Genomic DNA, 14,772 nt, shown 5'->3' with positions numbered 1-14,772 from the left:
GGATTAGGTTTGGTTGTGACAGGAGAGAGGGCAGGAGTTCCTGAGTTAGATAGTCTGGATACGATTGATCTTACTTCCCCCTTTGTAGATACCCATTTCCGAAGGGGGCTAAGCTCCAGACTTGATTTTGTATTGCTAGCTGCCCCTTTCAAACGCTCCAGTGTCTCAGATAAGTGAACCTTATTGGTAGCCCCAATCGAACCCCCTCGTCCTCTGCCACCTTTCCCAATCCTGCCTTGTTTGTGCGTTTTTCCTTTCTGAGTTCTCCAACTCTCAACAGAGCAGTTAATAGTACCACAACATAGCTCCTCTGTATCCACCTGTTGATTGGAATTAAAGGGCATTGTACCCGACTGCCGGATGGAAGACTTTTCAACTGTATCCTTTCCAATAGTAACGTTGTGACTGACCCCTGCTGGGTCCCCAACTAAGGCCCCATTAGCTGAAAGGCCCAAGCACCCAGAGCCAAGATCTGATCGCGGCTGAATAGAAGAGACACTAGTTTGTGCGAGTAAAGAAGAAGTAGACATGACCCCGCTGGCTGCCTTAGAGGAAGATATCTCTGTTGCTTCCTGGTTGGGATTTCGGACTCCATTATGTGTCTCATTAAAATGAGTTTGCAAAGCCGAATCATCCGGAGTAGAGATTTCCTTAGAAGTGTCCTTAATATATCCATTAACAGGCACCACAGAGGAACTAGGTAATTTAACTGGTTCTTCTATTTTGCCCCAGCCCTCATTAACTGCAGCATTGAGCACGTCGGCCATCTGATCCGTTGGGGTCACAGAATCCGACCCACAGGAGCGTAGTAATGCTGAGACTTTACCAGACTGGAGCAGCTTTAACATAGGCTTCCCCAACTGGGGATTAACTTTTACACCCTCCTTTTGTGCCCCATTGATGGTACAAACAGTTTCATATACTCCCCCAGGTCCTAAATGAACTGACCTGGGCGTCTCCGCTCCCTCTGCTGGGTCGGGTCTGGCAGCTGCAGTCTTCGCCGGGACCAGCGCCCGTCCGCGGCGGGTCATGCGTGAGGGCGCCACTGCTCTCCGCTGCCAGTCGCTGGCACCTGGGCTGCAAAACGAGCTTTTCCGAAAGCTCAGAAGCCCTTCAGTTTCAGGCAGACCTCTGCATAGGGAGACAGAGAGACGTCGAAAGAAAAATGATGAAAGGGCTGCTCGCGGCGATCCAGACGCGAACCAGTTCACAGCGCGGATCCCAGATACCGCACAGCTGGTCTCAGTCAGCCGGCACATCGGCGGCGGGAGCAGAGGTTAAGGAAACAGAAGAATAGCTGTAGAATGAATCAACGAAGAGCCATATCTCATCCCAGGTAATTGCTCATTATTCTTCAAAGGGATCCATAGCGTACACGCTCAGAGAGCGGAGGCAGACGGGAGTTGTAGGTGGAGACGGCCATCGGTCAGGATACGGGCAGGGCGATCTCAGAGGCGGAAGCGGAAGCAGTCCGCCATCTTCCTTTGTCCAATACTTTCCTAATGTATCTTAGATTGAAGAGGGAATTTTAAATATAACCTCCTTAAAGTCCAGCTGTTCCCTCATTGTAGCTTAGATTGGAGTGGGAATAGTAAATATGTTATTGCATTTTTTTTAAAATAATGAGACATTGGTTTGGTAACAGCAGTTTATTTTTATTTTTTTCGAAGCAATTTTCTGCAGGCAATATTACATGTTTAAACTTTCTCCATATTTTTAATATTTAATTTATTGGCTATTTATTTTTTTAACATTTCTCTATACATTCATTGTTATAAACAACCATTTTTACATTTAAAAATATATATTTTTATTAACTTTTTTGGAAAACTACGTGATGCATAACCTTGCATCAATAACCATAAATTCCTGGGAGTGGAAGCATAGTCTGTCAAGCAGGCAGTAGAACAAATATTTATTATCAGAGGTAGGGTCATCAAACTACTTGAAGTCCACCATTTATTCTCACATTTCACACAGGTTGCGGTGATGAGGGCTTTTCGGTCCTTCTCCCACATCCAATCCAATCCAAACAAGCTTTATTCGACATATTGGTCATAAAAGCACGATACATAAATATTTCATAAAACACCATACAAAAATATAGTTTGAAGCTTGATTGGAGAAATTAAATTAAGCCATACTAAAAACTGATATCAATAAAAGCATATAAAATTACATTATAAACTCAATTGATAAAAAACACCAGCATTTTGGGATTTAATTACCAAAGGGGTACAAAGATTTGGCCACGATTAGTTAATGCAAACACTTGGTTATAACTAATATCTATTTTGTGTAGGATAAAATTTACAGCTCCCCTAGTTCTTATGCAGATGTATGATGGCAGATAGAACCTTATTTTACCCGAAGGGAATGTGACCTTATGGCCCATGACCACCCCAAGAATTTTGCCAGTGCTATAACAATAGGAGTAGACGTGTCAGAGCGTAACATTCTTTCTGCTTCATTGCTCCTTCTGGTGCCTAATAGATTGCAAATTGGCCCCAGCCATGCACAACGTGGGGCAACATATAGTGGACAGGTGAACAATAAGTGTGACAACGACTCTACATTAGCCTGGCATACGGGACACAAGTTATCGGCAGATTTTGCCCATCTAGCAGTAAAAGCTCTTAATGGCAGTGAGCCCACCCTGAACTGGAAGTATAACTTCCAATCGTGCGGTTTTGTTATTATATCCCACTATTGTTCCAGGCTAGGGGTTAGTTTCATTTCCAGGAAGATTCCTGTTAGTGAAGATGACTCGGAGTTTCTCAATGTGTTGTGCGTTACCATTTCCCAGTATTTTTCTTTTATAATCTTTTTTGTTGGGAAGAGAGAATTTATTGGATCATCCCACGATGCTGTCATGCCAATACTTGTTAAAGTGGCTCTAACCTCACGTAACCATTTTATTTGATGAAAATGATCTGCCTTTATTATATCTTTGAAGTCAGCAGCATACAATACCAATTCAGGTGTAGTCCAGATTCTACGCCAGTATAATAGAGGGAGTAATTTGGAAGAGTCGACCCCAGGTTTTCTACCCAGTTCATAGAGTAGGGGACACACTGGAGTACTTTGTGGGAGGTTGGTAATTTTACGTAGGAACCTATTTTCTGCTATGGTAAGCTTAGACAGGTTCTTACAACCCCATAATTCTGCCCCGTAAAGGGCTGAGCTGACAACTTTCATGTTATATATCTGAAGCACCGGACTGATTGGTTTTGTGAATGAGGTATTATACTCAGAACAGAGCACTCCCGAAAGTTGCTGGTGCTTCAGTGTTGCCAGATCTGTTTGATGATTCCATTTCAAGTCATCCTGTATATTGACTCCCAGGTAGGTAAAGGCATTAACTTGTTCCAAAGGACGGTCATTCATTAAAATTCCACCTTTGAATGCTCTATGTGGATTAAAAGACATAAGTTTCCTTTTCGACACATTAACTTCCAGGCCCTGTGTGAAGCAAAACTCATCCAAAATAGACAGGGTCCGTTGGAGCCACTCGGGGTCTTAGAGATGATTAATGTGTCGTCTGCGAGCATTAGTATAGGGATTTTTTCTCCTGCTAGTGTTGGGGCATCAGTAGCGGTGGATTCTATACAGTTCACTAGTCCGTTGATGAACAAGGAGAATAGCATGGGTGCCATGACACAGCCCTGGTGCACACCTCTCTCAATAGGAAAGGGACTGGTTATATTACCCTGCGAACCCCATCGGATTTGGCATAATTATCCTCATGTAATCTAATAATGAGGGTTAGCAGTTCAGAGGGCATCCCAATTTCTTGCAGAACCACCCATAGTTTGGTACGGGGGACATGATCAAACGCTGACTTAAGGTCAACGAAGGCAGCATACAAGCTACCCTTACCCAGAACCACCGTCTTCCAGTATAATAAAATAAAACGGAACACATGGTCGATGGTGCTAGTGTAAGCCCAAAAACCAGCCTGCAGAGGGCATAGGATACTATATTCATCTATCCACTCTTGGACTTTGTTGAGAACTAGCCGCCCCATTACCTTTTGCAAGGAGTCTATTAAACTAATGGGCCTGTAGTTTCCCTGGTGAGATTTATCCCCCTTTTTTAAAACAGGGATAATTTCAGCCCCTTTCCACGAGTCGCAGACTGGCGCACCATGGGCAATAGCGTTAGCCAGCATGAGAATGTACCGGCACCAACTGGCCTTTTGATAAAGGAATATATCCGCTGGAATGCCGTCTGGGCTAGGTGCTCTACCACCCTTTACTGATCTAAGTGGGGGAACAACCTTTACAACGCAACTTTTACAACGCACTACCTTTACAACGCATTTTTTACAACGCATAATCCATTACAACGCATGACATTACAACGCATGACACTACAACGCATTTTTAAAAACTACCTTTACAACGCATTCCATTACAACGCATACTACCATTACAACGCATACCATTACAACGCATAATATTACACTACACTTACCCTACTGTTGCACCCCCTGGAGTTAGAATAGTAATTTTTACCCCTATACTATCCAGCACTTACCCTACTGATACACCCCCTGGAGTTAGAATAGTAATTTTTACCCCTATACTATCCAACACTTACCCTACTGATGCACCCCCTGGAGTTAGAATAGTAATTTTTACCCCTATACTATCCAACACTTACCCTACTGATGCACCCCCTGGAGTTAGAATAGTAATTTTTACCCCTATACTATCCAACATTTACCCTACTGTTGCACCCCCTGGAGTTAGAATAGTAAGTTTTTACCCCTATACTATCCAACACTTACCCTACTGTTGCACCCCCTGGAGTTAGAATAGTAATTTTTACCCCTATACTATCCAACACTTACCCTACTGTTGCACCCCCTGGAGTTAGAATAGTAATTTTTACCCCTACACTATCCAACACTTACCCTACTGTTGCACCCCCTGGAGTTAGAATAGTAATTTTTACCCCTACACTATCCAACACTTACCCTACTGTTGCACCCCCTGGAGTTAGAATAGTAATTTTTACCCCTATACTATCCAACACTTACCCTACTGTTGCACCCCCTGGAGTTAGAATAGTAATTTTTACCCCTATACTATCCAACACTTACCCTACTGTTGCACCCCCTGGAGTTAGAATAGTAATTTTTACCCCTATACTATCCAACACTTACCCTACTGTTGCATCCCCTGGAGTTAGAATAGTAATTTTTACCCCTATACTATCCAACACTTACCCCACTGTTGCACCCCCTGGAGTTAGAATAGTAATTTTTACCCCTATACTATCCAACACTTACCCTACTGTTGCACCCCCTGGAGTTAGAAAAGTAATTTTTACCCCTATACTATCTAATACTTACCTTAAATGTAATTTAATATTATGCGTTGTAATGGTATGCGTTGTAAAGGTAGTATGCGTTGTAATGGAAATGCGTTGTAAAGGTATTTTTTAAAAATGCGTTGTAGTGTCATGCGTTGTAATGTCATGCGTTGTAATGGATTATGCGTTGTAAAAAATGCGTTGTAAGTGCATGCGTTGTAAAAGTGTGCGTTGTAACGTCATACATCCATCTAAGTGCCACATCAATGTCAGCCATGCAAAAGGCCTCGTCTAGATAAAACGGATGAATAGTCTCACCCGAATCTTTCTCTAATGGACTACGGGCGTATTGGGGTTTCAAATGATTAACCCAATCTTCCTGTGTTACATGGTTTTGTGGCTAAAGCCTCCTTAAGATCCTGCCATCTTTTTTCATACCAGATTTTTTTGGCCTTTTTCTGGGTACCCCTATAAATTTGCCTAGCTGCTCGAACTACAACTGGCTCACCTGCTTTATTAGCTAGCCCTAGTGATTCACGTGCCACTCTGCATTCCTTATGAAACCAGTGACAGACTTACTGGTTTGTGACCTTTTTGGGTTTGCCCTGCTTGATAAAGTGTGTGCGCAAAAGTGCAAAGAATTTATTATGAGTACAGATGGGAAGCTCGGAAACCACTGTATTAGCAGCGCTAGCCTCAAGCTCCATTATAACAGTCCATGTCCTTGGTGATACTAACTATAAGTTCGGGCTTCTCTAATATCTTCACCCACTTTAAACGTCTCATATCATTAGTGGGAACAACATTGCAAGAGAGCAATTCACTACCTATTTGTGCAGATGTCTTATGTTGTAATAGTCCTGGGGTCGCACACAAGGGGTTATGATTGCTCTCTAGCCGGTCCCTAACAATCATATCTCCAAGAGTGTGCCATAATTTCAAACTAATTAATAAGTAATCTATGCGACTAACACTGAATCCATTATTAAATGTGTTCGCCCCAAGTCTATCTGATGGCGATCTTCCATTTGCCGCTCGCAAGCCTTTTTCCAAGCAGATAGAATTAATTTGGATGGCCACATCTGTCCATTTTTTATGGGTGCAAGCTACAGCTTTGGGATGCCCCACTGGGCATCTTCCTCTTCTGTGAGATAGCACTTCTCATTAGCAAGGGGCTCAAATGACGAGTTAAAATCGCCCGCAATTATGATTTTGGATTCTTCTGAATGTAGGTCAAGAAGGTCGTCGAGAGCTGCTAAAACTTCTGACTTCTTCCTTCTAGTTCCCCTCACATAAACATTGTAAATGTCTACGTTCCCTTGTATACCCACATTCAGTTTTAAGGCCTGGATGTCACTACTCTGGGTCAAGAGCGGCTGGGTATTAAAGCGTAATTCTTGACGGATCCAAATTGTCAATCCCCATGTAGGACACCCTTTTGCTCCGCTGGTAGCTGGAATATAATAGTTTAAATAGCCTGAACAGTGGAGGGGGGTCATAGACCAGGTTTCTTGAAAGAGGCAGATGTCATAGCACTCAATGAAGGCATCGGGAGATGTGGTTTTCCAACTCAACCCTGCGATATTCCAAGACAACAAAGATTCCCTTGAAGAGGTATGACAGGGTGACAGTGGCCCATTTAATCTATTAGCAGATATGCAGCTGACCTCCCTCAAGCCCTCTATCAAAGGTGGAGATGTAGGTGTAATCCCTAAAGGCCGAGCAGGGCGAGTACTCAAAAGCTTGGTACTGAGAGGACTACCCCTGGGGTTTGTGGGGACTTCAGGGGATCCTTGGTGCATTTGGGGCACGCTCTTGAGTCAGTCATTATTATCCAATGTGGAACACCCCGACTGACTGGTAAGTGTCTGCCTAGGGGGATGTCTAGTCTGGTTGCTCGGAGGAGATCGTCTAAACTGGATGGATGACGATCCAGGAGAACTAGTTCGAAATTCCAGAGCAAAAAGATTTGCGGCAAGATCCGCCCTAGTTAGGGTGAGCTTGATACAATCCGACTGGTGGGCTGGGGAAGAGAGCCTACGAGCCTTAACAATGTCCTCCCTCACTGAGCGACATCCCCTGACATACCGTATCCAATGAATGGCTTTATTGGTCAGGGAGTCCACATTCTCTGTACCTTTGCTGATGTCATACTTCGGCACATTCACCATATAGATTCTGTGGCTAAGGACAGATTGGAGATATTCTGTTCAGCCAACCTGGCTTGGAGGCTACACTGAGGATGTTGAATCTGAGAAAGAGTGTGTCTACTGTGCGATGCCTGGTCTCTCATTGTTGCTACACTACGGAATTTATTTAAATTTCCTAAGTTAGGTTGCGGTAGGTGCTTAATCGTGGGTGGTGGTGGCACTAACTTTTGACTCTTAGCTGCATCAGAAAGTGAGGGACAGTCATTAAGGTTAGTGCTCGTGACAAGAGGGACTGTTGCTCTCCCTGAGTTGGTGGCCTGGCAAAGCCATAGTGTCATAGTGTTGACACTCTCTGTACGGGAGAAATCCTGTTGCGATAGGAGCTTAACCATAGAGGTTAAATCCTCAATAATAGTTTTCATGGTCCCTATTTCGAGCCAGAGCATGTTGACAAGTTGTATCATGTCCTGGGACCCTGTGTTAGACCCTGTCACTACCCCTATACTGCTAACTGAAGGTAACTGGGCTAACTGGGACCTCTCTTCCCTATCAGTGTTAGTCAGTTCTGACAAGGGCAAGAATCTGTTTGTACATATGATTGCGGGGTCTATTTGTTGAGCATTAGTCCCGGAGGAGCTGGTAGGCGAGTGTCCTGCCCTCATTGTGTCACGCTTTCCCTCAACATTAGGAATAGCTGGCCCTTTTTTGCGTGGTTTACGAAACATAGCAGGGATAGCGGGATGACAATTTGGGCTTCTATTAGTGGATTGGGTGGGTCTAGGGGGCGAATTATCACCGGATGATTGTGCGTTAGGCGCTGCCTCTAGTATATCCTCACACTCACTAATGAGAGTGTCAGTACTGTCTAGGACACAGCTACTACCTGCGTGCTTGTGCAGCTTTCTAGCCTTTTTCCCTTTGTTAACCCGTCCAGTCCCACCGCCTCCATCCCCGCTTCCTTCCATGGCCTTTCTTTACCCCATTCTTCTAGGTTGTACAACCAAACCAAAATGTCTGTGAAAGCTTTCGAATCTAATCCAGATCCAAAGTTAAGGATATGGTTTGGCATATGAACACTCGACAAATTTAACCAGAACGAGACGCTTTAAAGTTCAAAGTTCTGCGCAGGTACTCCAGCTAAGAATGTAAATAGGGGAAAGCAAAGAGGATCAATACCTCAATGTCCAGTAAAGGTCCATAGGGCAATCCAACATCTGGGTGGCAGGCGAAAGAGAGGGGGCCCTGCCCTGCCTCTTCCTGGCAATGACGGGCAAGGACGGGCCTGCCCGCGTCACAGGTGTTCGTTGGCGCTTTTAAGCGCTTGCAGCCCCTTCTCAAGGCAGGCAAGATATCAAGGTTGTGGTGTCCCACGGTGCGTTCTCCCATATCTAAACCATAGTATTGCAGCCAGGGACAACAGATCTTATAAAACTTCTTCAGGCACCCTCTTTTCTTGTATGTAACGTTTTCGGCACCCATGCACAGGTCCATTCCCATTTTCCATTTCTTTAAGGAATATTTGGCTACGTCCCTCTTGGCCACAATGAGTCCCAGGTTGCAGAATAGGCAATTAGTTCGGGGAATATCTATCTTTGAGGGGATGCCCAGCAAGATGTACTTGGTATCCATTGGTATCTTTTCCCCCAATATTTTATTGAGTGCCTCTAAAATTGTGGGCCAGTAGGAATGTATATGAGGACATTCCCAGAGCGTATGTATGTACGTACCACTCTCTGTTCTACAGCACAGTCAGGTGACTCTGCCCTTCCAAATCTATGTAGGCGGGCCCTATCACAATATATCCTATGGAGGTTCTTGAACTGGATCAGTCTTAGCCTTAATTTAATGGCTACCTCTCTCTTGGGTGCATTAGTGCCGCCTTCTAGTGAATTTCAGCCATGTCCCCACTGTAACTTTCCATTGGGCCCTCAGGTTCTTCAATTTATCCGGCATGTTATTAATTAATGTCCTATAGGTCCATGAGACTGCTTTTTTAGCTATTTCCCCCTGGAGTAATCTCCCTTTTTAGGGTGTGTATTCAGTAATGTCTCCTATGTCCAGCCTCTCCACCCTACATGCATGTTGTAATTGTAGATATTTGAACTTCTGGGTGTCGCTTAACTGGTAATCTTGTTGGAAAGAGCTGAAGGGGATCAGGAACCCATCCTCCAAGAGGTCACTCAATCTGGATAGCCCTATTGTGTCCCAGACCCGGAAACTATGCAGTTTCCCAATTTTGGGCAGGTGTGTTCCCTCCCACAGTGGAGTTTCTTGCGTAAGTCATTTATCCCACCCCATTTGTCTTTCCGCCCCTCTCCAGGCTTCCAAATGCCCTCCGTGTTGCTGGCAGTAATTTCCCTTACCCCCTTGCTGCTGTAGATGTAATGGAGATATGTATGGGCTTGGAATTGGAGCCTTTCTAGAGCAAAGGTTGGATGATCACCTGGTAGGTGTCCCCTATCATTCATTGCTATCAAATGTTCAGCCCAATAATATGATTGTATATCTGGTAGCACAATTCCCCTATTATTCTGACTGCGCTGGAGTGTCTGTAGTGCTACTCCCGGATGACCTCCGTTCCATAAGAGCATGAAGACTTCCTTAGCTATATTACCCAAAATTTCCTCTGGGATTTTATAATATGTATTTTGGAAGATGTAGAGCAGTGTAGCCATCTTATACATGGCGGCCCTACCAAAAAGTGTTAAGGGCAGTAATATCCACCTTTCCACGTCTCCATGGAATTCCATCAGGACTCTCCGGATATTATGGTTGAGACCAGCCGCAATGTTTGTGGTTACATAAAGGCCTTAATATTTAAACCCTTCTCTGTCAATGCATAAGTGCCCTGGGAGGTCTTGCATGTCTAGGTGGCCGCCCACTGGGTAGAAGCTCGACTTGTCCCGATTAATCCTATATTCCGCATGGGCACCATAATTGTCAAACAGTTGAAATATATTTGGAAGAGTCATGTTCGAGCGTTTAACATTTTGGAGGATGAAGTCACCATGAAGTTAAATTTGCTCATCTCCAAGTCCCCCGGCTTCGTCCTTGAAACCTTCAATGTTGGGATGTGTTCAAACCCTACAAGCCAGAGGTTCCAGAATGAGAGCGAATAGCAAGTGGGACGGGGCCAACCCTGCCTAGTGCCCCTTCCGAGGGGAAATTCTGCTGACTTTACTCCGTTAACCTGCACCTTAGCCATCACTGCTGCATATAGCAGATCTATCCATGCCAGGAATCTAGATCTGAACCCGAATTTCAGCAGAGCTTGCCGCATAAAGAGCCAGTGAACGGCATCAAAAGCCCTCTTGGCATCTAGGGACAGAAATATATGGGGTTCTTCTACTGTTTCTAGCAAGTTGGAGAGCTTGCGGAGAATACATCTTGTTGATCTCTTCAGCATAAACCCAGAGGGGTCATTAAGGATAAGGGAGGTAATTACAGTCAATAGTCGCTTGAGTAAAATGGTTGCCAAGGATTTTCGTTTCCACGTTCAATAATGAAATCAGACGGTAGGAACCACAGTCCTTGGCAGGATTCTCTGCTTTGTGGATCGCTAGCATGGTGCATTGCGGAGATCTGCGGGCAGACCTCCCTTCGCCTTAGCCTCAATGAACATCTGAGGAGGTAGGGGCTTAATAGTTCAGCTTTGCTCCTAAACAGTTGGGCCAGTTTCCATTAGGGTCCGGGGTTTTCCCTGGTTTCTGCTTGCCTAGAGCAGCCACCACTTCTTCTAGGGTAAACTCTTCTTCTAGTGCTAATAGGGCATCCAGTGTCAAGGTGGAAATTGTGACTTCAATTAAGTAGTCTCCAATTTGGGGCTCTTCCGATGGTGTTCGGGCCTTATAAAGGTCGGCAAATATCTCGCAAATGCGTCTGCGATCTCTTGTGCCGAAGTATGTGTGACTCCACTCTCCTGGATGGACTGTACCCATCATACCTCCACCTCTTTTCTGCCCAACCAGGCCAAAAATCTCCCCGCCCTATCTCCCCCCTCATACAGTTGGTGTTGCGTGGATAAAATCAAGGACTTCTCCTCTTGGCGTGCCAGTGCCTATATTCCCTGAGCATAATCGCGACTGAGGCATGGTTAGAGGGTTTACATCTGGCCCTAGGCGCCCCTCCAGGTCTATAAGTTTGCCTTCTACGGCCTCTATTTCCTGCACCTCCTTCTTCCTCTTATGCGTGATGTTTTGTGCCCTATCTCAGAGTACAGTTTTATATGCTTCCCACAATATAACTGCAGACAACACTGAGTCCTTATTCTTGATAAAGTACAGATCGTTGTCCACCATAATTAACCGAGCCACTGCCTCATCCATTAAGTCCCATGCTTTGAGCCTCCATCCTGCCTTTGACCAGCAGGGTCTCTCCCCTACTGTGAGCCAGAGGGGTGAGTGGTCTGATAGACCCCTTGCCAGGTATTCTATCTTCTTAACCTCTCCTATTTCACCTGCCGGGGTTCGGATATAAACCAGCCTGGAAAACACCTGTGGGCACCCGAAAAATATGAGTATATGTGGTTGTTGGGGTGTTGTTGACGCCAGAGATCAGTTAATCCCCAAGCTGTCAGGAACACGGCCAGAGGCGTGACATCCTGTTACCCCAGGGTCAAACTCGTTCGGTCTAGGTGTGGGTCTACTACGTCGTTGAAGTCCCCCCACAATGTGTGTAGATGAGCCAGCCTCCAGTAATGTCTCGGCTACCTTGTCTAGTGTCCGTCTTTGGAGTCGGGGAGGGGCATAAACACTTACTAGGGTGATGTCTCTACGACCCCACATCCCTCGGATGGCGACATATGTGCTGTTGGGGTCAGCCCATGATTTGTTTATTGTTAAGGGGGTCGTTTTCCTGATTAAAATAGCTTTCCCTCTAGATCGTATGGAGAATCCTGCCTGTGCCAAGGTCTTATATGCTCCTCTGCTAAGGAACCCACATTGTGAGCCTTGTAAGTTTGTCCCCTGGAGGAGGACAATGTCGGGGTTCAGTCTCCTAATGTATGTGGCAACTAATCCTCTCTTGATCTTATTTACAAGACCGTTGACATTTCATGTCACAAATGACTACCCCTTGTCACTCTGCGCAGGTGGTTTGCCCATCTGTGATGTGTCGAGGTGGTGTAGTGCCAGTGTCTGCAAATCTTGCCTCTGCCTCTGCTTTTGCTACCACTTTATTTAGTATGTAAACTTAACTGCCCCTCTCTAAACTTTGAATCCTCCTTCCCTTCCCACCCTCTCCCACTGCCCACGCACCGTATCCCTGCTGTCAACATGACCACTGTGTGACAGGTTAGGCCTGATAGGTCTGTAACCCCCCCTCCCTAAATTCCCACCCTAACACGTGGAAACCCCAGTTGTGAATTGACCAACCAGTCCCTGTCCTGGAGAATTTTGTTTTTCTCGCAAACTTCAGAACAAAACACCCAGTAGGTTGTATCTAATGTCTTTCAAGAGGCATATTATACAGACTTACTGTCCTCTGGCTCTCCGCCAGGCCCGTCTGTCTTCACCATCATCATGTATGATCGTCAAGGCTGGATCTTGGGCGACAGTGTCCGGGGTGCATCCTGCAACATTGGATGATCACTATTAGATTCTAATGAAAGTTTGTGCTCTGTAAGGTCTCAGGCAGCCTGTTTCTGGTGTTTAAGTTGTTTCCTCTAGCCTATCCTTTGTGACAATTACCCCTCCATGTCCAAGGACCAAGCTGCTCCCGAGAGGCGCCATCTTGCAGAAGGGGAGTACAAGGGCGTTTCCTGTTCGTAAGGCCACTCTCTGAGGTTTGTGTCAATCTCCCCTCTGTGCGTCCGGGTAAGAAGCTCCCGATGAGTCGTGTCTCTGTCCCGGGGAGATGTTCCTCTATCCCAGTCCATGCCTCCTACAGCGTCAAAAGGAAAAGGGTTTTACCTTGAAAGATGACCTTAAGCTTTGCCGGGATGAGCAACATGTATTGAATGTGGAGAGTCCGCAGTTCCTCACAGTTCGGAAGACCAAAAGGAGACATAGAAAAGGGTTATGTCTGTGCTGTAGAATAGCAGGACATTTTGTGAAGGACTACTTGCACCGGTCTGAAAACTTCTTAACTAGCCTGTTAAGGAGTAACTTAGGTACAGTTCTCTCCTATCAAAGGGGGTTTTCTCCATGACCAAAGATTCTGGAATAGCTCATGTTCAAATATGAATCTAGATTCTAACAAAGACTGGGCCATAAAGTTTTCTTGCATTGTTAGATTGCGATGCATCAGGCTGTTTCATCGATCAGACTGTTCATGCTTTTCAGGAACTCCCAAGTCAGGCTAAAAAATACCCGAACCCACAATTGGAATAGACTGCAAATCCTTTCTGGCAGAAGGAGTATACCGGGAGACTGCAGATATATACATGACAACATTTCAAATCTGTAAAGTGGGAGATTATTGTAATATTTTAAACTGCATATTTATTGTATATATTTTTTGTTTGAAAATGCTTAAATATTTTTGGAGTGTGGTGAATTTTTATAGAGGATATCAAGTGTTTCGCTTTTTAAATATGTTTTCATTTTTTTTAAACTTTAATACAAATGTATTTTCGTTATTTCTTGATAATATTTTGTGTTTTTAGTGTGTGAATGTAGTATTTATTTAGTAGTATTTATTGTGTTTTTTATTGTGGTTGTAAGGGGTTCAGGAGAAAAGGTTGGGGAGTGTTTTATATATTTTTTTGTCTAATGTTTTAGAAAGTATTTTGTTATATAATTTTTTTCAATATATGTATAAAATTATTATTATTTTTTGGTATTTATTTATATTTTTACAAAGAAAATGTTTTACAATTTAAATGAGTTTGCATTTATACTATATATTTTTTAAAAATTGTATTTATGTCAGTAACATTAAATATTGTTTTAATATTTGGCATATTTTAATTTTTTCTAATGCTGGTATTTATTTACTTATTTGTGAATTTAGTTTTAATAAGTATATATATTGTTTATGTATTACATGTTTTGTGTATGTAAATAATATTTAGTTGTAACGATGTTATTTTTTTTATTATTTAAAAAGTAAAGATTAACATAAAGTGATTTAATTTTATAATATCAAAATTTCTAACTATTTCTGTACAAATTCTACTCAAATGCTTTTTAAAGTAACAATATATACTTATGCATTATAACCTGATTTAAATAACTTATTGTGGGCATAAAGATTACTGCCTATGACTATCACACGCAAAAAGAACTATTGATGGACAGAATGCAGAACAATGTCATACATTCACCCCAGTACAGAGATCTGGGCCTAAATCCATCGATTTTTT

This window comes from Triturus cristatus, chromosome 8 (genome assembly GCF_964204655.1).
Source record: "Triturus cristatus chromosome 8, aTriCri1.1, whole genome shotgun sequence".
NCBI classification, from domain to species: Eukaryota; Metazoa; Chordata; class Amphibia; order Caudata; family Salamandridae; genus Triturus; species Triturus cristatus.
Note: the sequence above shows the minus strand (reverse complement) of the source record.